This window comes from Mesoplodon mirus, assembly GCF_964341445.2.
Source record: "Mesoplodon mirus genome assembly, chromosome: 15".
Classification (NCBI taxonomy): Eukaryota; Metazoa; Chordata; class Mammalia; order Artiodactyla; family Ziphiidae; genus Mesoplodon; species Mesoplodon mirus.
In genome coordinates, this window is record NC_138991.1 from 71,507,276 (window position 1) to 71,525,192 (window position 17,917).

The 17,917-nt window shown below is 44.6% G+C and overlaps 1 pseudogene across 1 annotated transcript; it reads right to left on the bottom strand.

Moving 5' to 3' along the window:
- Positions 1–1,323: 1,323 nt before the first annotated feature.
- LOC309816776 (pyridoxal kinase-like) lies at positions 1,324–6,676 on the bottom strand (annotated as a pseudogene). The gene is made up of 3 exons: positions 6,562–6,676; positions 5,712–5,883; positions 1,324–2,377 (listed from the first exon to the last, which is right to left on the bottom strand). The product of its transcript is annotated as a pyridoxal kinase-like (transcript).
- Positions 6,677–17,917: the final 11,241 nt, after the last annotated feature.

The following is a 17,917-nucleotide window of genomic DNA, read 5'->3' on the forward strand; positions in this document are numbered from 1 at the left end:
CACTACAGAGTCAAGAGATCCATGTTAGCAAGATACCAAGATACCTCATGACAAAATCTTTTGGCAATCTTAGTTCCTAATGCAGGAGTATGTGTAAACAGAGATATGATTAGAAATCTATCACCCACCATTGGTCAAATAGTTGAGGAAACTGCAAAAAAGCATTGTAGCATAACAGACATCCCTAAATTCCTTAGCCCATATAATATTAGATAACAGAATTGCCTCGTTTTTTTTTTTTTTTTTTTTGGTTCGTGGGCCTATCACTCTTGTGGCCTCTCCAGTTGTGGAGCACAGACTCCAGACACGCAGGCTCAGAGGCCATGGCTCACAGGCCTAGTGACTCCGTGGCACATGGGATCTTCCTGGACCGGGGCATGAACCCGTGTCTCCTGCATCAGCAGGTGGACTCTCAGCCACTGCGCCACCAGGGAAGCCCATTGCCTCATATTTTTGTTGGTTAAATAAGGACGCATTTATGTTATTGCTCCCACTACTTGCTGCACTTATGTCAACAGATCTGGAGAAGTAGAGGCACACACACACACAATTTCCCAAAAGGGTGAAATGGCTACAAGGTCAGACAATTTTTTCCTGTTTTGCTTACAAATGTTTATTATTGTCTTAGTATGTATTATTATTCTTTTCCTGGCTATGAAGCTACTCAGGACATGTATCACTACTTGCTTTAAGCCTACTGTTAAAAGCAGGTCTAACATAGCCATGTCATGGAAGCAACATAAATGCCCATCGACAGACGAATGGATAAAGAAGATGTGGTACATATATACAGTGGAATATTACTCAGCCACAAAAAGGAATGAAATTGGGTCATTTGTTGAGACGTGGATGGATCTAGAGACTGTCATACAGAGTGAAGTAAGTCAGAAAGAGAAAAACAAATATCGTATATTAACACATATATGTGGAACCTAGAAAAATGGTACAGATGAATTGTTTTGCAGGGCAGAAATTGAGACACAAATGTAGAGAACACAAGGGGGGAAAGCGGCAGGGGTGGGGGTGTGATGAATTGGGCCATTGGGATTGACATGTATACACTGATGTGTATAAAACTGATGACTAATAAGAACCTGCTGTCTAAAAATATAAACAAAATAAAATTTAAAAAAAGCAGGTGTAACAATGTTTATGTGACAATTCAACATAATTGATAAAATGTATAGCCTATAAAATGTTTCCCCATTAGCATATGTCTGTGCTTGTTCACTATGTCTGATTAGACACCCCCTCCCTCCCAACCCCCGAGTGGATAACTAGGCAAATCTCTTCTTCTTTTCTTTTCTCATGAATGAAAAAAAATGTCAAATTTTGGTTACAGCTCTAAGGCAGACATTACATTTTTCACAAGGATGGAAATGGAGACACCTAATGCTGGGCGTTAAGGAGGCAGGTTCACAAGGCCCTCACAGCACTATGGCCTGGATGATGATCTCTGGGTTCTTGATGTCCTTCTTGCTCTGGACGGTCCTCAGCTACAGCTGGGCTGGGCTGGGCTTCAGTCCTTCCCCAGTTCTGGTTTTTGCACACTTGATGGTCTGCTGCAGAACATGGTGCATGGCCAATATGGTATTTTCACAGGCTACCTTGAGACTGTTGAGGTGCTTGTGCATCCATGCCAAGAGCACAGCAGTGAAGAGGTCCCCGGTGCCTATGAAGACTGTGTCCACCTTGCACAGTTCCATTAGGATGCTCTGCATCATCACGGTGCCATCAGGGGTCTGGGTCCTCTGGCTCCCTGGCATGATCAGGTAGTTACTGCCCCTAGGGGATGGCAGGTCTGAGCTGGTGATGACCACCGTGTCAGGGCCCATTAAGTACAGCACGTCCATCACTCACTGCTAAGTCTTCTTCCTGGCTGTGGATCTTTCTCCCACTCAGCAACTCAGCCTCAAATTTGCTGGGGGTTATGATGTCTGCAACTGGCATGACCTCCTCCCTGTAAACCAGAAGAAGGTCCTCAGGGAGGTAGATGGAACCTTCTCTGTTCCACTTGTCTCCCATCATGGGGACGCACATGACCAAGAGCCTGGAGTTCTGCTGCTTCAGCTCCTTCCTGGTGTCCACTACCATGGCCAGGAAGAACTTGTCTTGCATGTAACCTGTGAGAACATAGTCATATTTGTTCATGTTGTTCAGCTCCAGCCCGTCATACAGCTTGTGGAGCTCATCTGAGTTCAGCACTTGGCCATTCCAGTGCGAGTAGCCTGTGTGGTTTGAAAACTGGACAGAGTTCACTATGTCAATCTTGAACCCCAAAACCTGTAGCGGGAGCGTGGCCGCCCAGTTGCCCACGTAGCCACAGATGACATGGCTTTGAATGGAGAGCACCTGGCAATCTTCCTCCTTGCCAGGTCTGCCTCAGGGGCAGGGCCGGGCAGGGTCAGTGCCTCTGCCGCATGCTGAGGCTGTGCTCCACTTGGCTCCAGCTGCACTCAGGCTCGCTCCACTGCAGCCTTACTCAGTGCAGGGACTCTGCTTGAATGATGGGCCACCTCCCTCTTAGGCAAACCTCTGTACATGTATAAACAACAAAAAAGGAAGCCTAACACTGAGGGACACGATGGACCCAGGGCAGGCAGCAACTACCCTGGCATTGAGGGACAAATATTTTGATCATCAGTGCTTTCTATTGAAAGATTTGCAATCAGAAGGGAGAAATAATGGAAGGAAAATTTCACATATTGAGGTATGGGAACGTCTGGTTTCTGGATTATACATGATTTGACTTAAATTTTATGTTAACCTAAGCAGCCTGTTTGTGGTCTATCAAACATACAGTGTACACCTGCTTTAATCATTAAAGAAAAGAGTACATTGAGTAGAAGTAAAGAATGTCCACATTAACAGTAAAGATTAAATGCCTCTCTTCCTGTGATGCCAATGCTGGTATTCCTTCAGTGATAAGACTGCCTTCCTAGGTGTCAAGGACATACTGACTTGCTGTGTATGTGCTGATCTGTTTATTTTTGAAACCTTGAAATGATGGTATCCTTGACTTGTTTGATGTTCTTTGTTCTGACAAGATGTACAACTGTGCTGAAAACCATGCTTCTCCAGAGCAGTTCCTCAGATTAATCTGAGAGGCTGTCTCCCTGACCATAGTCCTTAACTTGGGTCAAATAAAACTCTTTTATTTTCCTATTATAGATTTTTTATTGATTATTTTTGAAGACATCTATGTGAGAGCTGAAACAAGAAGGCAGACTACTGCCTTGCTCCACCTCACCTGGGCAAAGCATGTTAGACATGACTCAAATTTTTTGTAGTCTACCACAAAAACACCTTGAGTATTAATTTTGGAGTTACAAATAAATCTTAGCTAGTAGACAAATATGGAACCATCGAGTAGTGAGGCTCCACTGTATAGAGATATGGACTTGACACCCAGGAGAAAGAGCTAAAAGAATTAGAAATAGTTGCCTCTGGGAACAGGACACTGGATGGCAAGGAGTGAGGTATGGGACTGTTGCTTTTAATCAAGTATACATTTTAATTTGTTAACAAATTTAAAATGAATAATTTTTCAAAAATGTTTTAAACCACTCCTTCTTCCATGACTTCTCCCCTTCATCCAGGCTGGTGGAAAATGTAATCCATCATTATTGGGTTTCACTTCCCTGACCTCCAGCACCTCAAGAAGATCCTGAGATTATTTTAGAAAAGGCAGAGCTTTCTGGAAGGGCTCTCTGGACTCCAGTCTCACTGCTCTCTAAAAATTTGTCTTCTCTAAGTACTTACTTGAAAGAAATGTCTCTCTTTTTCTGAGCCCAGTTTGAGACTGGGTCTTGCCCTGTGGCTTCCAGGGCCACAATGAATACCTCTCTTGCATTTTTCCAATGCAAGTTTCCCCCAATCCTGTCAATGTCCTGCAATCAATTCCCACTAGGCTTCAAAGCCTGATTCTATAGGAATTCCTCCTCCCATTGCCAAACCCCCAGGTTGGGAAGCCTGATGTGGGGCTCAGAACCTTCACTCCAGTAGGTGTACTTCTGTGGTATAAGTGTTCACCAGTCTGTGAGTCACCCACCCACCAGTTATGGGAGTTGATTTTACTGTGATTGCACCCCTCATACCATCTCATTGTGGCTTCTCCTTTGTCTTTGGATGTGGGGTATCTTTTCTGGTGAGTTCCAGTGTCTTCCTGTCGATGATTGTTCAGCAGTTAGTTGTGATTCTGGTGTTCTTACAAGAGGGAGTGAGAGCACGTCCTTCTACTCTGCCATTTTGAACAAATCGGCAGGAGTATTCTTAACCACTGCACCATCAGGGACATCCCTTGCTGAGGGATTTTAAAGATGTATTAATTAGAGTTTCTAGCACCAAGGAGATTACAATTTAGCTAATAAGAAGACATAAAATAGGTATAGTAATAAAATAGATAAATAATATGACAGCATTAGAAGAGTCCACACATTACATTTTGGGGAAGATTGTTTGTTGATGGGGATATAGAATCAGAAGACTTGAAATTATCTCAACAACATTGTTCACTAAATGAATTTGCCACACAATCATTTTCAGTCTCCTCATCTATAAAATGGGAATAAGGATAAAAACAATAATAACTACTCTGAGAGGTTGTTTTGGGATAAAATAACAACAATAACTTTAGTAATAGTAATAGAAGGCACTTATACAGATCTTACCATGTGCTGAGTACTGTTCTAAGAATTTAACATACATTAGCCAACCAAATATCATGGCAGCCTTAAGTAAAGAACTGTAATTATCCCCATTTTATAGATGAGGAAATGGAAGCACAAAGAAGCTGAATAACTGGCCCAACACCATACAGTTTAGAAGGGGCAAAGTGGGCTTTGAACCCAGGCAGTTTAGCTTTGTGTTGACTGTGTATCTGAAAGAGGCTTTGCAACTGGAAAATGCTTTATAAATGGGATTATAAATTTTACTGTAAATAAAAAGTTCTAAATGAGAGGCCCTGGGCTGTTAGAACTGTGGGTTTCTTTTTATTTGTTGACCACACTGCATGGCTTGTGGGATCTCAGTTCCCTGAATCCAGGCCGAACCCAGCAAAAGCCTAGAATCCTAATGACCAGGCTACCAGAGAACTCCCAGAACTGTGGGTTTCAATGCAGAAGGTTTCCCTGGTGGCACCGTGGTTAAGGATCTGCCTGCCAATGCCGGGGACATGGGTTTGAGCCCTGGTGCGGGAAGATCCCCCATGCCACGGAGCAATGAATCCTGTGTGCCACAATTACTGAGCCTGTGCTCTAGAGTCCGTGAGCCACAACTACTGAAGCCCGTGTGGCACAACTACTGAAACCCACGCACCTAGAGCCTGTGCTCCGCAACAGGAGAAGCCACGCAATGAGAAGCCCACACACTACAACAGAGTAGCCCCTGCTCTCAGCAACTAGAGAAAACCCGCATGCAGCACTAAAAACCAACATAGCCAAAAGTTATAAAAACGAATAAATAACTAAATTTTAAAAAAAGGAGGGGTTGGGGAAAGCTTCTGGAAGGCATGGCCCTTTGAAATGGGAGCAACATCTCCATTTTGAAATCAGCTGCTGTCTGTATCTTTCACTAGTCTCAAGAGTGAAATCAGGAAGTGAAGAGACCATCTGAAACTAGCTCAAGGACAAAAGGAGTATGTTGGTCATAACTGAGATGTCGAGAGGCATGGCTGGACCTGGGATTTCATCAGAGCCCTGTCTCATTCTCACCTTGTCTTGGCTCTGTTTTCTTCTGCAATGGTGTTATTCTCAGGCTGACTCAACTTGGTGAAAAGGATGACCTTCTCTATGCCCTTTATGACTGCACAGTTGGAAATGCTGAAAAGTTCTGACAATGTCCTGGGAAGACTTCCCATCAGTCTTGTGGGAGCAGGTGCCCACTCTTGGGAGGGTGGAACCAGACTCAAGTGAATCACATGGACTGAGGAGGATTCTTATGGAATGGGAGTGGGATGGGTTCTCCAAAATAATGAGATGCTGGGCAGAAAAAAATTATGCCTGCTCTCGACTTGCTACTCTGTGTTGTCCACGGATAAGCAACATCAGCATCACCTGGGAGTTGCTGGAAATGCAGGTTCTTGTTTCCCACCACAGAGCCACGGAATCAGAATCTGCATTCTAACAAGATCCCAGGTGATTCCTGTGTCCAGTGAAGTATAAGTGCTGTACCACAGAGTGCTGTTAGAGAGATGTGGTTGATCTCTCTCACTTCTCTTCCATGTGGACTCTGTGAATGTCTAGAGTTGCTACAGTCATGAAAACATCACAACCAGGAAATGCCGGAGAAGGGAGGACAGGTAAGGGCAGTGATACCCTTAACTCTTGGCAAGAACCCTCTCCCGCCCCTCAGCTCTCCTCTGGCCTTGTCCATCCCACGGGCTGAGAAGTCCATGGGGCTTAGAGGAGTGCCCCCTGGAGACCACTTCTAGACCCTTTTAGGGCTTCCACTGGGTACCTGAGACTCAGGAATTCCGTGCACAACTGGCCCCAAGCATGTTTCTCCCTGGGCTTATTCTCAGCCATTGCACTCTGATCACCCAGGTCCCAGTGCCTCTCCAACCTGCCCTGAGCAGTGCCTCGGGCTGTCCTTCTTTGCAGGGTGGATCCAGAAGTGCGTGCTCCTCTAGGTCTGAGCAGTGGCCCCGGGACCTCACTTTCTTGCAAATGCTGTCCATCTTACTTCTTCTTCTTTCCTTCTCTTCCTACCTCTGAGGAACTTTGGGTTTGTTGGAGGAAGGCAAGAAGAATGATTCAAGGGGGAGAGAACATGGAAGTAGTTTGTGGGGAATTGAATGACTCCACCCCAGGTCTCCAATATTATAACCTACTTCAGTGCACACATTCTTCTTTGCTTTCATGGACAAATATCCCTTGCCTGGGTTTGGTCATCTCATATCTGCCTGACTTTTTTACTTTGGCACTAAATCTTCAATCAGCCAGTCTGTGAAAGGGAAGAGTAGTCCCTGTATCTGGGACTTGGCTTAAGTGTGTACCCATGAGGCCATTATTGTGTGGGACGGAGCCAGGGGAGGGAAAAGTGCATGAGTGGGCTGTTGGCCTGGGCCTAAGGAGATATTAGTCTATAATAGGTGCTCAATAAATGTTTAATGATTGTGTCTTTCTGTGCTTGTTTCTATCTGCAGCGTTTCTTGGTAGGTAGTCGAAGTGCTGTGCCACATAGCTCCCACTAGATGTCACTGTTGTCCTGTTTGCAAATCGTATCTACTTCTTTTCCTCCCGCCCCGCCCCCATCTTGGTTTGATTTCATTAGATCTAGAACACAAATATGTCCAGTTTTAAGTTAGAGGGCAGATTTTCCTTTAACAATGATCAGAATCCTTGCTTTACTTACATGTTGTCACTGACTTCCTATTACTTTTGTTTTACTTGCTCACACTGGGCATTTGAAGGTCTCTGTAGGTACTTAAAATTTGAATTGAATTGAAAAGAGGGAGTTTCTAGGGATTTGAGGAGGACAGTGTCCTCCTACTTTAACTTACTACAGTACTATTTGTTTCTAAAAATTAAGTAAATGCCTTGATTCTACCAGAATTTTTTAAAATATTTATTTATTTTGTCTGCACCAGGTCTTAGTTGCAACACGCAGGATCTTCATTGCAGTATGTAGAATCTTTAGTTGTGGAATGCGGGATCTTTTAGTTGTGACACATAGGCTTCTTAGCTGTGGCACGCATGTGGGATCTAGTTCCCCGACCAGAGATCAAACCTGTGCCTGCTGCATTGGGAAAGCAGAGCCTTACCCACTGGACCACCAAGGAAGTCCTTCTATCAGGAAGGACTTAAGCCAAATTCAGTGTGAATTTGAAAAGGAAGAAAAGGAAGAAAAAAAATCACTAACCTCTAACACAAAAGTAGCATTTCCTTTGATTATAAATATAGACAACAAACCACAGTAGTAGTTCCTGCAACTATGCCACAAGTAAAGTCGCAATTTTTTATATCACACTTATTGCCTCAGGGCCTTTGCATTTGCTGTTCCTCCTGCCTGGAATGCTTTTACCCCAGATATGTAGGTCTAAAATGTCACTCTGTCAGAATGGCATTCTCCAAACATCTTGTATAACGTCATCCCTCCTTCTCATCATTACTTTGATTTATTTTAGCTATAGGACTTACCTGACATATTATGTCATCTGATACATTAGACATTCACTTGTTTATTGTCTGCATCCACTAGAATGTGAGCTCCAAGGGCCCATGGACTTTGTGTCTTTTTTAAAAAAGTCTCTAGAGCCAAGAACAGTGTCCAGCACAGAGAAGCTCTCAATACATATTTATTGCATTAATAAATGAGATAATGAGAACCAGCTTTGCATTCATATCTGTACTAGGTTCTTATTGCTGCTGTAACAAATTACTGACAAAAATTTATTATCCGAAAATTCTGGAAGTTAGAAGTCTGAAGTGGGTCTCATGGGACTTAAATCAAGATGTTGGCAGGACTGTGTTCTTACTGGAGGCTCTAAGGGAGAATCCACTTCCTCTTTTTTTCCACTTTGTAGGGGTTGCCCACATTCCTTGCCTTGTGACCCCTTATTATTTCCATCATTATGTCTCTTTCTGTGACTTGGACCCACTAGCCTCCCTTTCATTTGGACCCTTGTAATTATATTAAGCCCACCCAGATAATCCAGGATAATCTCTCCATTTCAAGGTCCTTAACTAATCACATTTGCAAAGTCCCTTTTGCAGTTTAAGATAAAGTATTCACAGGTCTTGGGGATTAGGGTGTGGACATCTTTGGGGGCCATTATTCTGCCTACCATATTATCTGTGTTATTTAAAAAATGAACTGGTTTGGATGATTTTTTCTTTAGAAGGTCTACGTGGTGGTATAATGATGGGAGGCATGGGGCTGGATTATGAAGCAAACCCTATGTGTGTTGATTCTTTTTCTTGTGTGAGGCATGACAGTATTTACTGCCTTGGCCCCTTCTCCACTCCTTCACCACCCACTCTGTTAAGGATCTACCTGAGCCCAGTCCCAGTACCACCTTTGGCCACCTTTGATAATTTCTCCTCTTCTCCCAAATTGACCTGAGGAAAGTCAACAGAGGAAGTGGATTTGATGAGGGAAGGAACAGTAGGAAGGATCCAATAAAAGCTGGAACTGTGCCACTGTAGAAAACAAGAAAGACTCTGTCTTCATTTCTCCTCCCTTGAGTTGAGATCCCATCCATAGTAGACTTACATACTCACAACTTTACCCACCACCTACACTGTCCTCACCTCTCCAGCCTTCACTGGCTGCTAAGAAGCCAAATACCCTGATCACCTACCTGAGCTTATCTCCTGCTACCCTCCCACAACTTTACTCTGATCCAGCCAACCCAGCGTCCTTGCTTTTCCTTGAGCACACCAACTTTGCCCTTGATTATGGGTCTTGCCTTGGCTGTTCCCTCTGCCTAGAATGCTCTTCCCTAGTCTCAGTCTGACTGCCCCTATGGACGTTTTTATCTTCATCTGTAAAAGACCTGCCAGATCTCAAAAGGCTTTTCCAATTCCTAGGATTTTGGACCTCTAGCTGGTCATGGAACTTCTAGGGCACAAACGATAAAAGGGGGGTCTTCTCTTATTGTTGTGATTGTATTTCACAAATTTAATTAATAAGAAATACATTGGTAAGTAGCTTTTTTTTTTTTTTTGGTAAGTAGCTTTTTATATACTTTTTCAGCTCTTGAGTATTATAGTCAGGGTTTCTTAGCTAAATGGTTTCCTTTACCATTTGGTTGGGAAATGTGAGTGCTGGTTTAATCACTTGGAGTTTTATTGAACATACTTATCTCAGCTCCACCAACTACATACTGTGTGGCCTTGGAAAATTAATTTAACCTCAATTCTGAAAAAATTAAGAGGCTATTTAGAGTTTTTCCTTTTTTTAACCTGGACCATAATGGAACATTAGGTGGGAATATCATAATAGCTAAAATTGTAAATCGTAGCTAAAATATTGTACATTTTATATACATCTGTTTTTTCTGGGAGAATATCCATAGCTTTCACTGATTTCTTTAAGCAATCCATGACTCCCCAAAAGCTAAGAGCCACTAGGTTAGATGATTTCCAAGGACATTTCTCATTTTAGATGACTGTTTATTGCCTTTACCTGCTAGGCACTGTAGAATGGTGATTGAAGAAAAAAAGCAAAGTTCTGGTCCTTATGGAGGTCCATGTCTGAAAGGGGAAGCATATATAAACAGAGCAACAAATAACTATGGAATAACAGGCTGAAGAAGGTGCTCTGAAGATATCCCTCTGAAGATATTTGATAGGGTAATGGGAATATCACTTAGGAGACCATCGTAGGCATTCAAACAAGTGATGGTGGAGGCCTAGACCACTGGAGTGGCAGTGGAGTTAAGGATGGAGATGAAGTGAATGAATGCAAGGTGTCTTCTGGAGATAGCCTTGGCCAGACTCCATTATGGAATGGATGTTAGTAAGAGAAAGAGACAGAAAGAATCAGTTAAAAGGAATCTTCAGCTTTCTAGCTTGAAGAGCCAGTGGTGCCATTTCCTGAGATGGGGAAGTGCTGATGGCATTTCAGAGAGGCAGTCAAATTTCACATTTGGACAAATCATATGGGCAGATTCTAATTCGTAGAAAAAAATTCTTAAAGAACTAGTAAAGTCTATAATGGCTTCTCTGATGTGTTATCGCTGGAAATCTCCATTAACTGGTATGATTTTAGATGTTCCTTTCAGTGACCTTCATTCAACAGTCAATGTTCGGTGAGCCTCTGTTGCATGCCTCCCATGTACTAGGTGTTGGAGGTAGTCATGGAGAGGATGTGACTGCTGGTTGACCTGTGAGCTGCACCCAGGAAATTGGAGGCTCGCCACCCCTCCCCTGTCCTCGGAATGTACATTCTGCCCACTGTTCCCACACTGGGAGCTGGTTTCAAGGACCTGGCCTTGAGAGATCATGTGTTGTTGGGACCAACTAAAACAAATTAAGGCCTCTGTATAAACTTTAAGATTCTCACAGTGGGTGTGGAGATCTACTCCTCTTGAGGCTGCCCAAGATAAGCCTTGCATGTAAGTACCCTTGCTTTTTAAACCTGGCATATACTCTGGCTCTCTCTTTGGTCTCTCTTCGTTCTTCATGTACAGGGATCAGTTTCAGATTTCACCCAGTTTCAGATTTCACCCAAGGAACTCCCAAGCTTGTGAACTAACAATTAATGAGCCAAGCAGGAAACCCAAGAAATGGGCCTTGGGAAAGAGGCATCTGGGGGAAATCATGACCTCTATGTGGAGAGGGATGGCTCATATATTAGATGCTGTGGACCATGTGAGTACAGGGATGCCCCTAAAACACTGGCTGGTCTAATGCATTTGCTTGAGGAACCATGCTGAGTGCACTTCAGTGAAGAAAAGAGATGAATGTCTGTCTCTGCTGTGGGTAGGTTCGTGGTCTCCAATGTCCAACAAGAGGCTAAGGCTTGATTAGAAAGTTCGAAGAAGAGCTGAGGTTAGAGAAGGATGTGCCATATCCACTGCTCTGCTAGCTTCAGGGCTGGCAGACCAGGTGGGAGAGCAGGATGAGAAATTGAAGAACTTAGCATGTCATTTTGCAAAGCTAGTGGGACAGGGAGGGGGCAGGGCACAACCTTTAAAAGAATGGCATCGCTGTTGAGGAAACGACATAAACTGGTTAGAACCAACTAGGCCCAAGTTGGTGGAAAGTTTGATTTCCAGTGGAACTTGAGCCTCATTTATGCTCATTGTAATACATTAACATCTAAGTGACACACCCACAAGCACGATGACAGTTCAGAGGCCGGCCATAAAAGGCCAAAAATTGGGTGGTGACCCAGTTCCTGGAAATCCCTGCTCCTTCTCCGAAATAGTTGGAATAATACTCCCACTCGTTAGCCTATGAAATTGCCCTGCCCATAAAAACTAATCACCCATATTTCAGAACCTTTTGTCTTCTGAGATGGCCCACACTGTGTCTGTGGAGTGTGTGTCTCCCAGGGCCACTCTCACTCTCTGAGAGAGACAGACCACATTCTGTCTATGGAGTTTGTATCTCTCTCAGTAAACCTGCTTTCACTTTACTACAGCTTGCTCTTGAATTGCTTCCTGTGCTAAGCCAAGGGCCAGCATTTGGCAGCCCGTCCCAGGGACTCACTCAAGTCCTGGGATGTGACCCTCCTCTTGCACCCACTTTTTCCTGCAACATTAGGAGGTTGCAAGCTGCCACAGGTTAAGGTCCAAACGCTTTGGCAAAGCCTGATTGGGACTGTAAGAGGCGGAATCCCTGGGAAAGTGAGGAAGTGAAGAGGAGGATGTTGTAGTGATTGACAGTGAAATCACCCCATGGTGTTGACCCCCAATACAAAGGAAAACAAAAGCACAGCAACGAAAACCCCAGCCAGCAGGGCAGCCCCCAGTTCATGATGAGACAATATACCCCTTTTGAGCTTATTGTTATAGCTGCCATGTTTCAGCAAAAGGCCAGATAAAGTATCCAGGCATGGTTAGTGCAGCTATGGGATACAGGAGGCGATGACATTTATCTGATCAACAGAAAGCAGAGGAAATGAGCAACATCACCACACACCCTGCCCTCCAGCAGCTCCTGCATTGTGCTTGGAATGTTCAAAGTACTCACTCGATTGTTGATTGGATTATTCTAGCCTGCAGGGAGGCTTGGCCCAATGAAGCACATGGAATCCTGGAAATCTATAGAGGAGCTGTGACAAATTCTTAGGGAGTTGGGAATGAGATGAGTCATCTATGCCCCTGTCTTTGAAGGCCTTGATCAGGCCACATTCACTACAGAGATGAGGGCCAAGATAGTCCAGCCTTCCCCCAGCACCTGGTATAGGACACTCATACCCATGCTGAGCCCAGTAGTGGGACAAGACATTTATGACTTTGGGCAATGCATTGCTGATATGGGTGAAACTGACAAATCCTGGGGACGGGTATGGGCTGTGGGAAAGACCCAAGACAGAGAGGGAGCTCTAAAAGCCAAAAGGCTATCCCAACTGGCTCTAAAGTGTCCCATAAAATTAACTTGGAGGCAAATGTGGTTTGATCTCCTGCTGCCAGGACCCCACCTGAGAAGATAGACCGCCAACCCAACTCTGGGTTGGTAGGCCTGTGCAAAGCGTTAAAACCTGAAGGACAGCTCAGACCTGTCCCACCTGCCCTTTTCTTCCCTGATGCTCTGCCTGCTCCTGCAGAGGCTTCAGGGACACAGTCCTGTTTGGAGTGGGTGTCTCCCATGCCTCAGGTATAGGATGGAGGCAAAAATCGCTTCCAGGTGAGAGCAGTTGGAGGCAATCAGAGGTCTCATGTGGTGTTCACTATTCACTGGTCCCCTAGAAATAAACAAAAGGTGATGGCTCTAGTTGATAGTGGAGCCTAATGTGCTCTAATACATGTTCAACTGCAGAGGTTTCCTCGTCCCCTCGTCACCGTCAATGGTTATGGTGGGAAAACGGTCACGGGTAGGAAGGTTCCTTCAACACGGCAAATCTGCATATTCCCCACAAGAATATGAGACTTTTATCTCTCCAATACCAGAGAAAATATTGGGCATTGATATCCTACAAGGTCAAACTCTCAAACCTGCATAGGTGAGTTCTGCCTCTGGGTTAGAATAATCAAACCAGTGCAACACCAGCTGGGAACCAGTAAGTCTACCACTCTTGTGAAGAGTGCTGCTGTGAAACAATGTAGATTTCCAAGGGGGTGGGGGGCATAAGGAGACAGGAGAAACTATCCCAGAACTGTACCCAATGGGTGTTGTATGCCTTGCCCACAGTGCTTTCAACAGCTGGTATTGTCAGTAAAAATGTCAGTTGGCTCAGGGTGACTGGCCATGGGCCACCGAGAATTGAACAAGGTGGGGCCCTATCTGTGCAGCTGTGCCCAACTGCCCTCATCTTAGAAACCTTGGCATGGTCCTAGGAAGGTACCATGCTGTGTTGCTTTTTTATTTCACCTTGGGCCACTAAGTCACTAGATCATTTTGCCTTCACATGGGAGGGACAAAAATGCACCTTTCAAGTGCTTCCCCAAGGCTGCCACATGTCATGGGATGGGAACCCGAGACCTGTCCCTGTTCTCCTTCCCCACATCAGGAAAATGGGTCCACTACATCAATGATACTATGTTAACATGTGAAGACTTGCCTCTGTTGCAGGACACTCTGAAGACTTTACTGGAACAGCTGTGAGGGAAAGGATGGGCGATGAACCCACAGAAAATTCAAGGCCCAGGCACCGCCATAAAGTTTTTGGGAGTCATGTGGTTGGGTAAACTTCAAATTGTCCCAGAAGCTGTGATTGATAAAGTACAAGCCTGTCCAACCCCTAAGAACACAAAAGAAGCACAAGCCTCAATAGGGATTTGGGGTTTGGAGGATGTTTATTCCCCACCAGGCACAGTGCTCCATCCCTTATGCCACTTGGTAAAGAAAGGGCATATGTGGGACTGGGGATCAGGGCAGCAAGCCGCCTTTGAGAAGGAAGAATACTAGTGAAGCAGATGAAAGCTCTGGGCATCTCCCAAGTAGGGCTGCCCTTTGAGTTTGGTGTTTATGTGGCTCTGCAAGGTATGGGCTGGGCACTGTGGCAACAGGAGAGAGTCCTCCTAGGATTTTGGTCCCAGCTCTGGAAGGGGGCAGAAACCCCATGTACCCCATAGAGTAACAGCTCCTGGCAGTGTACACAGCACTCCTCCAGGCAGAGCCTCTCATGAAGGCGAGAACTTCCCTTCCTATCAAGGGGTAGGTTGAGAACATTTTCCATAGACCCACCTCTGCCATGGCTCAACCTCCCACTCTAAGTGGCAGCCTCCTTACATGAGAGGAGCACCCTTCTGCCAGCCCACTGTCTCTAGATATGTGGGTGCTACTAGGCCTTGTAGGGTATGTGGATCCTCCAGATGCCCTCTCCCCTATTTCTGTGGCAGCCCCTGCAGCCTGTAGAAAGGGAATGGGGGAAATTTCCTTGCATGCCTGGTATACAGATGAATCTAGTCAGGGTAATCAGCCCATGGGACTGCAGTCACTGTTCAGCCCAACACTGACACCATCTGGATGGAAACAGGAATAAACCACAGCAGCCAGTGGGCTGAACTCAGAGCACTTTGGCTGGTTATCACTCATGAGTCCCGGTTGTTATCTCTTTACATTGACAGTTGGGATGTTCTAAAGGAATTAATCCTACAGCTTGAACAATAGGAAGCTGAGGGATGAATGACCATGAATAAGCCATGTGGGGTCAGGATATGTGGAAGGACATCTGGGTTCATCTGCAAGAGCCTGAGGCAGCCCTGCCTTCCAAAGTCCCACCTCGTAAAGCACTGACATTCCCTGGCAGTTAGGAAGCTTGGGTACAAGCTCTAGCAACTGACCCTTAGTAGATACAGAAGACTGGGTGCATTGAAAGAGCAGTCACTGCAGCGCCTGGGTGGCATATTGCCAAGTGTGCTGGATTGCCCTCAAAATATAATGACTTGTTTAATTCAGTAACAGAATGTCCTGTGTGTTCTAAACAACTCCCAAGACAACAAACTGTGAGAGGAGTCTGTGGCCATTCACCAGAGTTCCCAACCAGTGAAGGATCGCAAATTGATTATATTGGCCACTCCCTGCAAGTGAGGGTTCTAAACATGCCTTGGTTTGTGTGGTCACTGCATCTGGCCTTTCCTCTGTTGCCACTCAAACCAGGCTGCCACCATTAGGGGATTAGAGAAGCTGAGTACCATGGACAGATATCCTCATTGACTAGACAGTGAGTGGACATCACATTTCAAAGGTCATGATGTACCAGACTGGGCAAAAGAACATGACATCGAGTGGAAGTTCCATCTCCCCTAGATCCCACAAGCAGCAGCCTTGGTAAAAAGGAAGAATGAAATATTAAAGCAACAGATTAAATTACTAACAAGTAAAACACCTTTGCTGGGTAGACTAAAGTAATGTCCTAGGCCTTAATACATTTGAAGGATCAGCCAGTAGGGCCTGTTGCCCCATGTGCCAGATTGGGGACCCCTGCTGAGATAGCCAATGCCTTAAAGGTATGGAAGTCTCAGGAGATGGCCATTGCCCTGACTCTTATTATGGATCAACGTGCTGCTGAGGACACCAAGCCCCATCACACCTCGGAAAGGCGAATCTACTGGAATTTGCAATGGGACATACCCACAGGGATGGGAGAGTTACTTCACACTCCTGGGTGAAGGGGAACTAGTCAGCCTCCACTGGGATCCTGTCGTCCTGCTGTAAGCTGGACCTTTTGAAACACACTCTACCTGGAATGGAACATGCACCATTGAAAGAGAGGAGAGGATAGGGGTCCTGTTCTGTCTTATCCTGCCCTCCAGTCCATCTCCTCACATCTGACAGCTCTGCTTCCTCCAGTCCACATGTATGGTTTGCACAACCACGTCAAGTTCCTAAAGCTGCAGCCACATTAACATCCAAGGGTCAGGCCACAAGTGTAGTTCTTATAGAAGGGGAAGACCTTCCCATACAGAAGACCTTCTGTTCCCTAAGTTGGAACAGAAAAATTACTCCAAACAGAACCAACCCAATTGTACAAGGAATATGGGATGAATATCACTGGAACTGTGCAGTCATTCTGTCATGACCGGTTTGGCACTGACTGATCATGCTGTCCAGGTCTAAAATAATAATTTATTACTAGCCCTGAATGGGACTGAATTGTTGTATGACACAAATATTTGGCTGTGACTTTAACTTGGGTGATTGGGCTACTTCACTCTGGGTTTTCCCTGGGTGCAGGGGAGAATGTGCCCCACAGTACCAAACTTGAAAACTTCTCTCTCCCTAAGGCCAGATGGGCACATTCTATTTTCCACTGGCATGATCATTTGGCCACTGCCTTTGCCCCTTCTGTTGGCTTGGAGGAGGCAGTGTCAGTTGTGATTTGTCCTTTTTCATTTCTAATTTTATTGATTTGTGTCCTCTCCCTTTTATTTAGGTCTTCTGGCCATTTGTGGATTGGTTTTTTTATTTTTTTGATATTGAGCTGCATGAGCTGCTTTTAAATTTTGGAGATTAATCCTTTGTCAGTTGCTTCATTTGCAAATATTTTCTCCCATTCTGAGCGTTGTCTTTTTGTCTTGCTTATGGTTTCCTTTGCTGTGCAAAAGCTTTTAACTTGCTTTAGATCCCATTTGTTTATTTCTGTTTTCATTTCCATTTCCCTAGGAGGTGGGTCAAAAACGATCTTGCTGTGATTTGTGTAGAATGTTCTGCCTATGTTTTCCTCTAAGCGTTTTATAATGTCTGGCCTTACATTTAGGTCTTTAATCCATTTTGAGAGTATTTTTCTGTATGGTGTTAGGTGTTCTAATTTCATTCTTTAGATGTGGCTGTCCAGTTTTCCCAGCACCAGTGGCTGTCCAGTTTTCCCAGCACCACTTATTGAAGAGGCTGTCTTTTCTCCACTGTATATTCTTGCCTCCTTTATCAAAAATAAGGTGACCATATGTGCGTGGGTTTATCTCTGGGTTTTCTATCCTGTTCCATTGATCTATATTTCTGTTTCTGTGCCAGTACAATACTGTCTTGATTACTGTAGCTTTGTAGTATAGTCTGAAGTCTGGGAGCCTGATTCCTCCAGCTCCATTTTTCTTTCTGAAGACTGCTTTGGCTATTCAGGGTCTTTTGTGTTTCCATACAAATTGTGCAATTTTTGGTTGTAGTTCTGTAAAAAATGCCATTGGTAATGTGATAGAGATTGTATTGAAGCTGTAGATTGCTTTGGCTAGTATAGTCATTTTCACAATGTTGATTCTTCCAGTCCAAGAACATGGTATATCTTTCCATCTGTTTGTGTCATCTTTAATTTCTTTCATCAGTGTCTTATAGTTTTCTGCATACAGGACCAGACTTTCTTTGTTGGA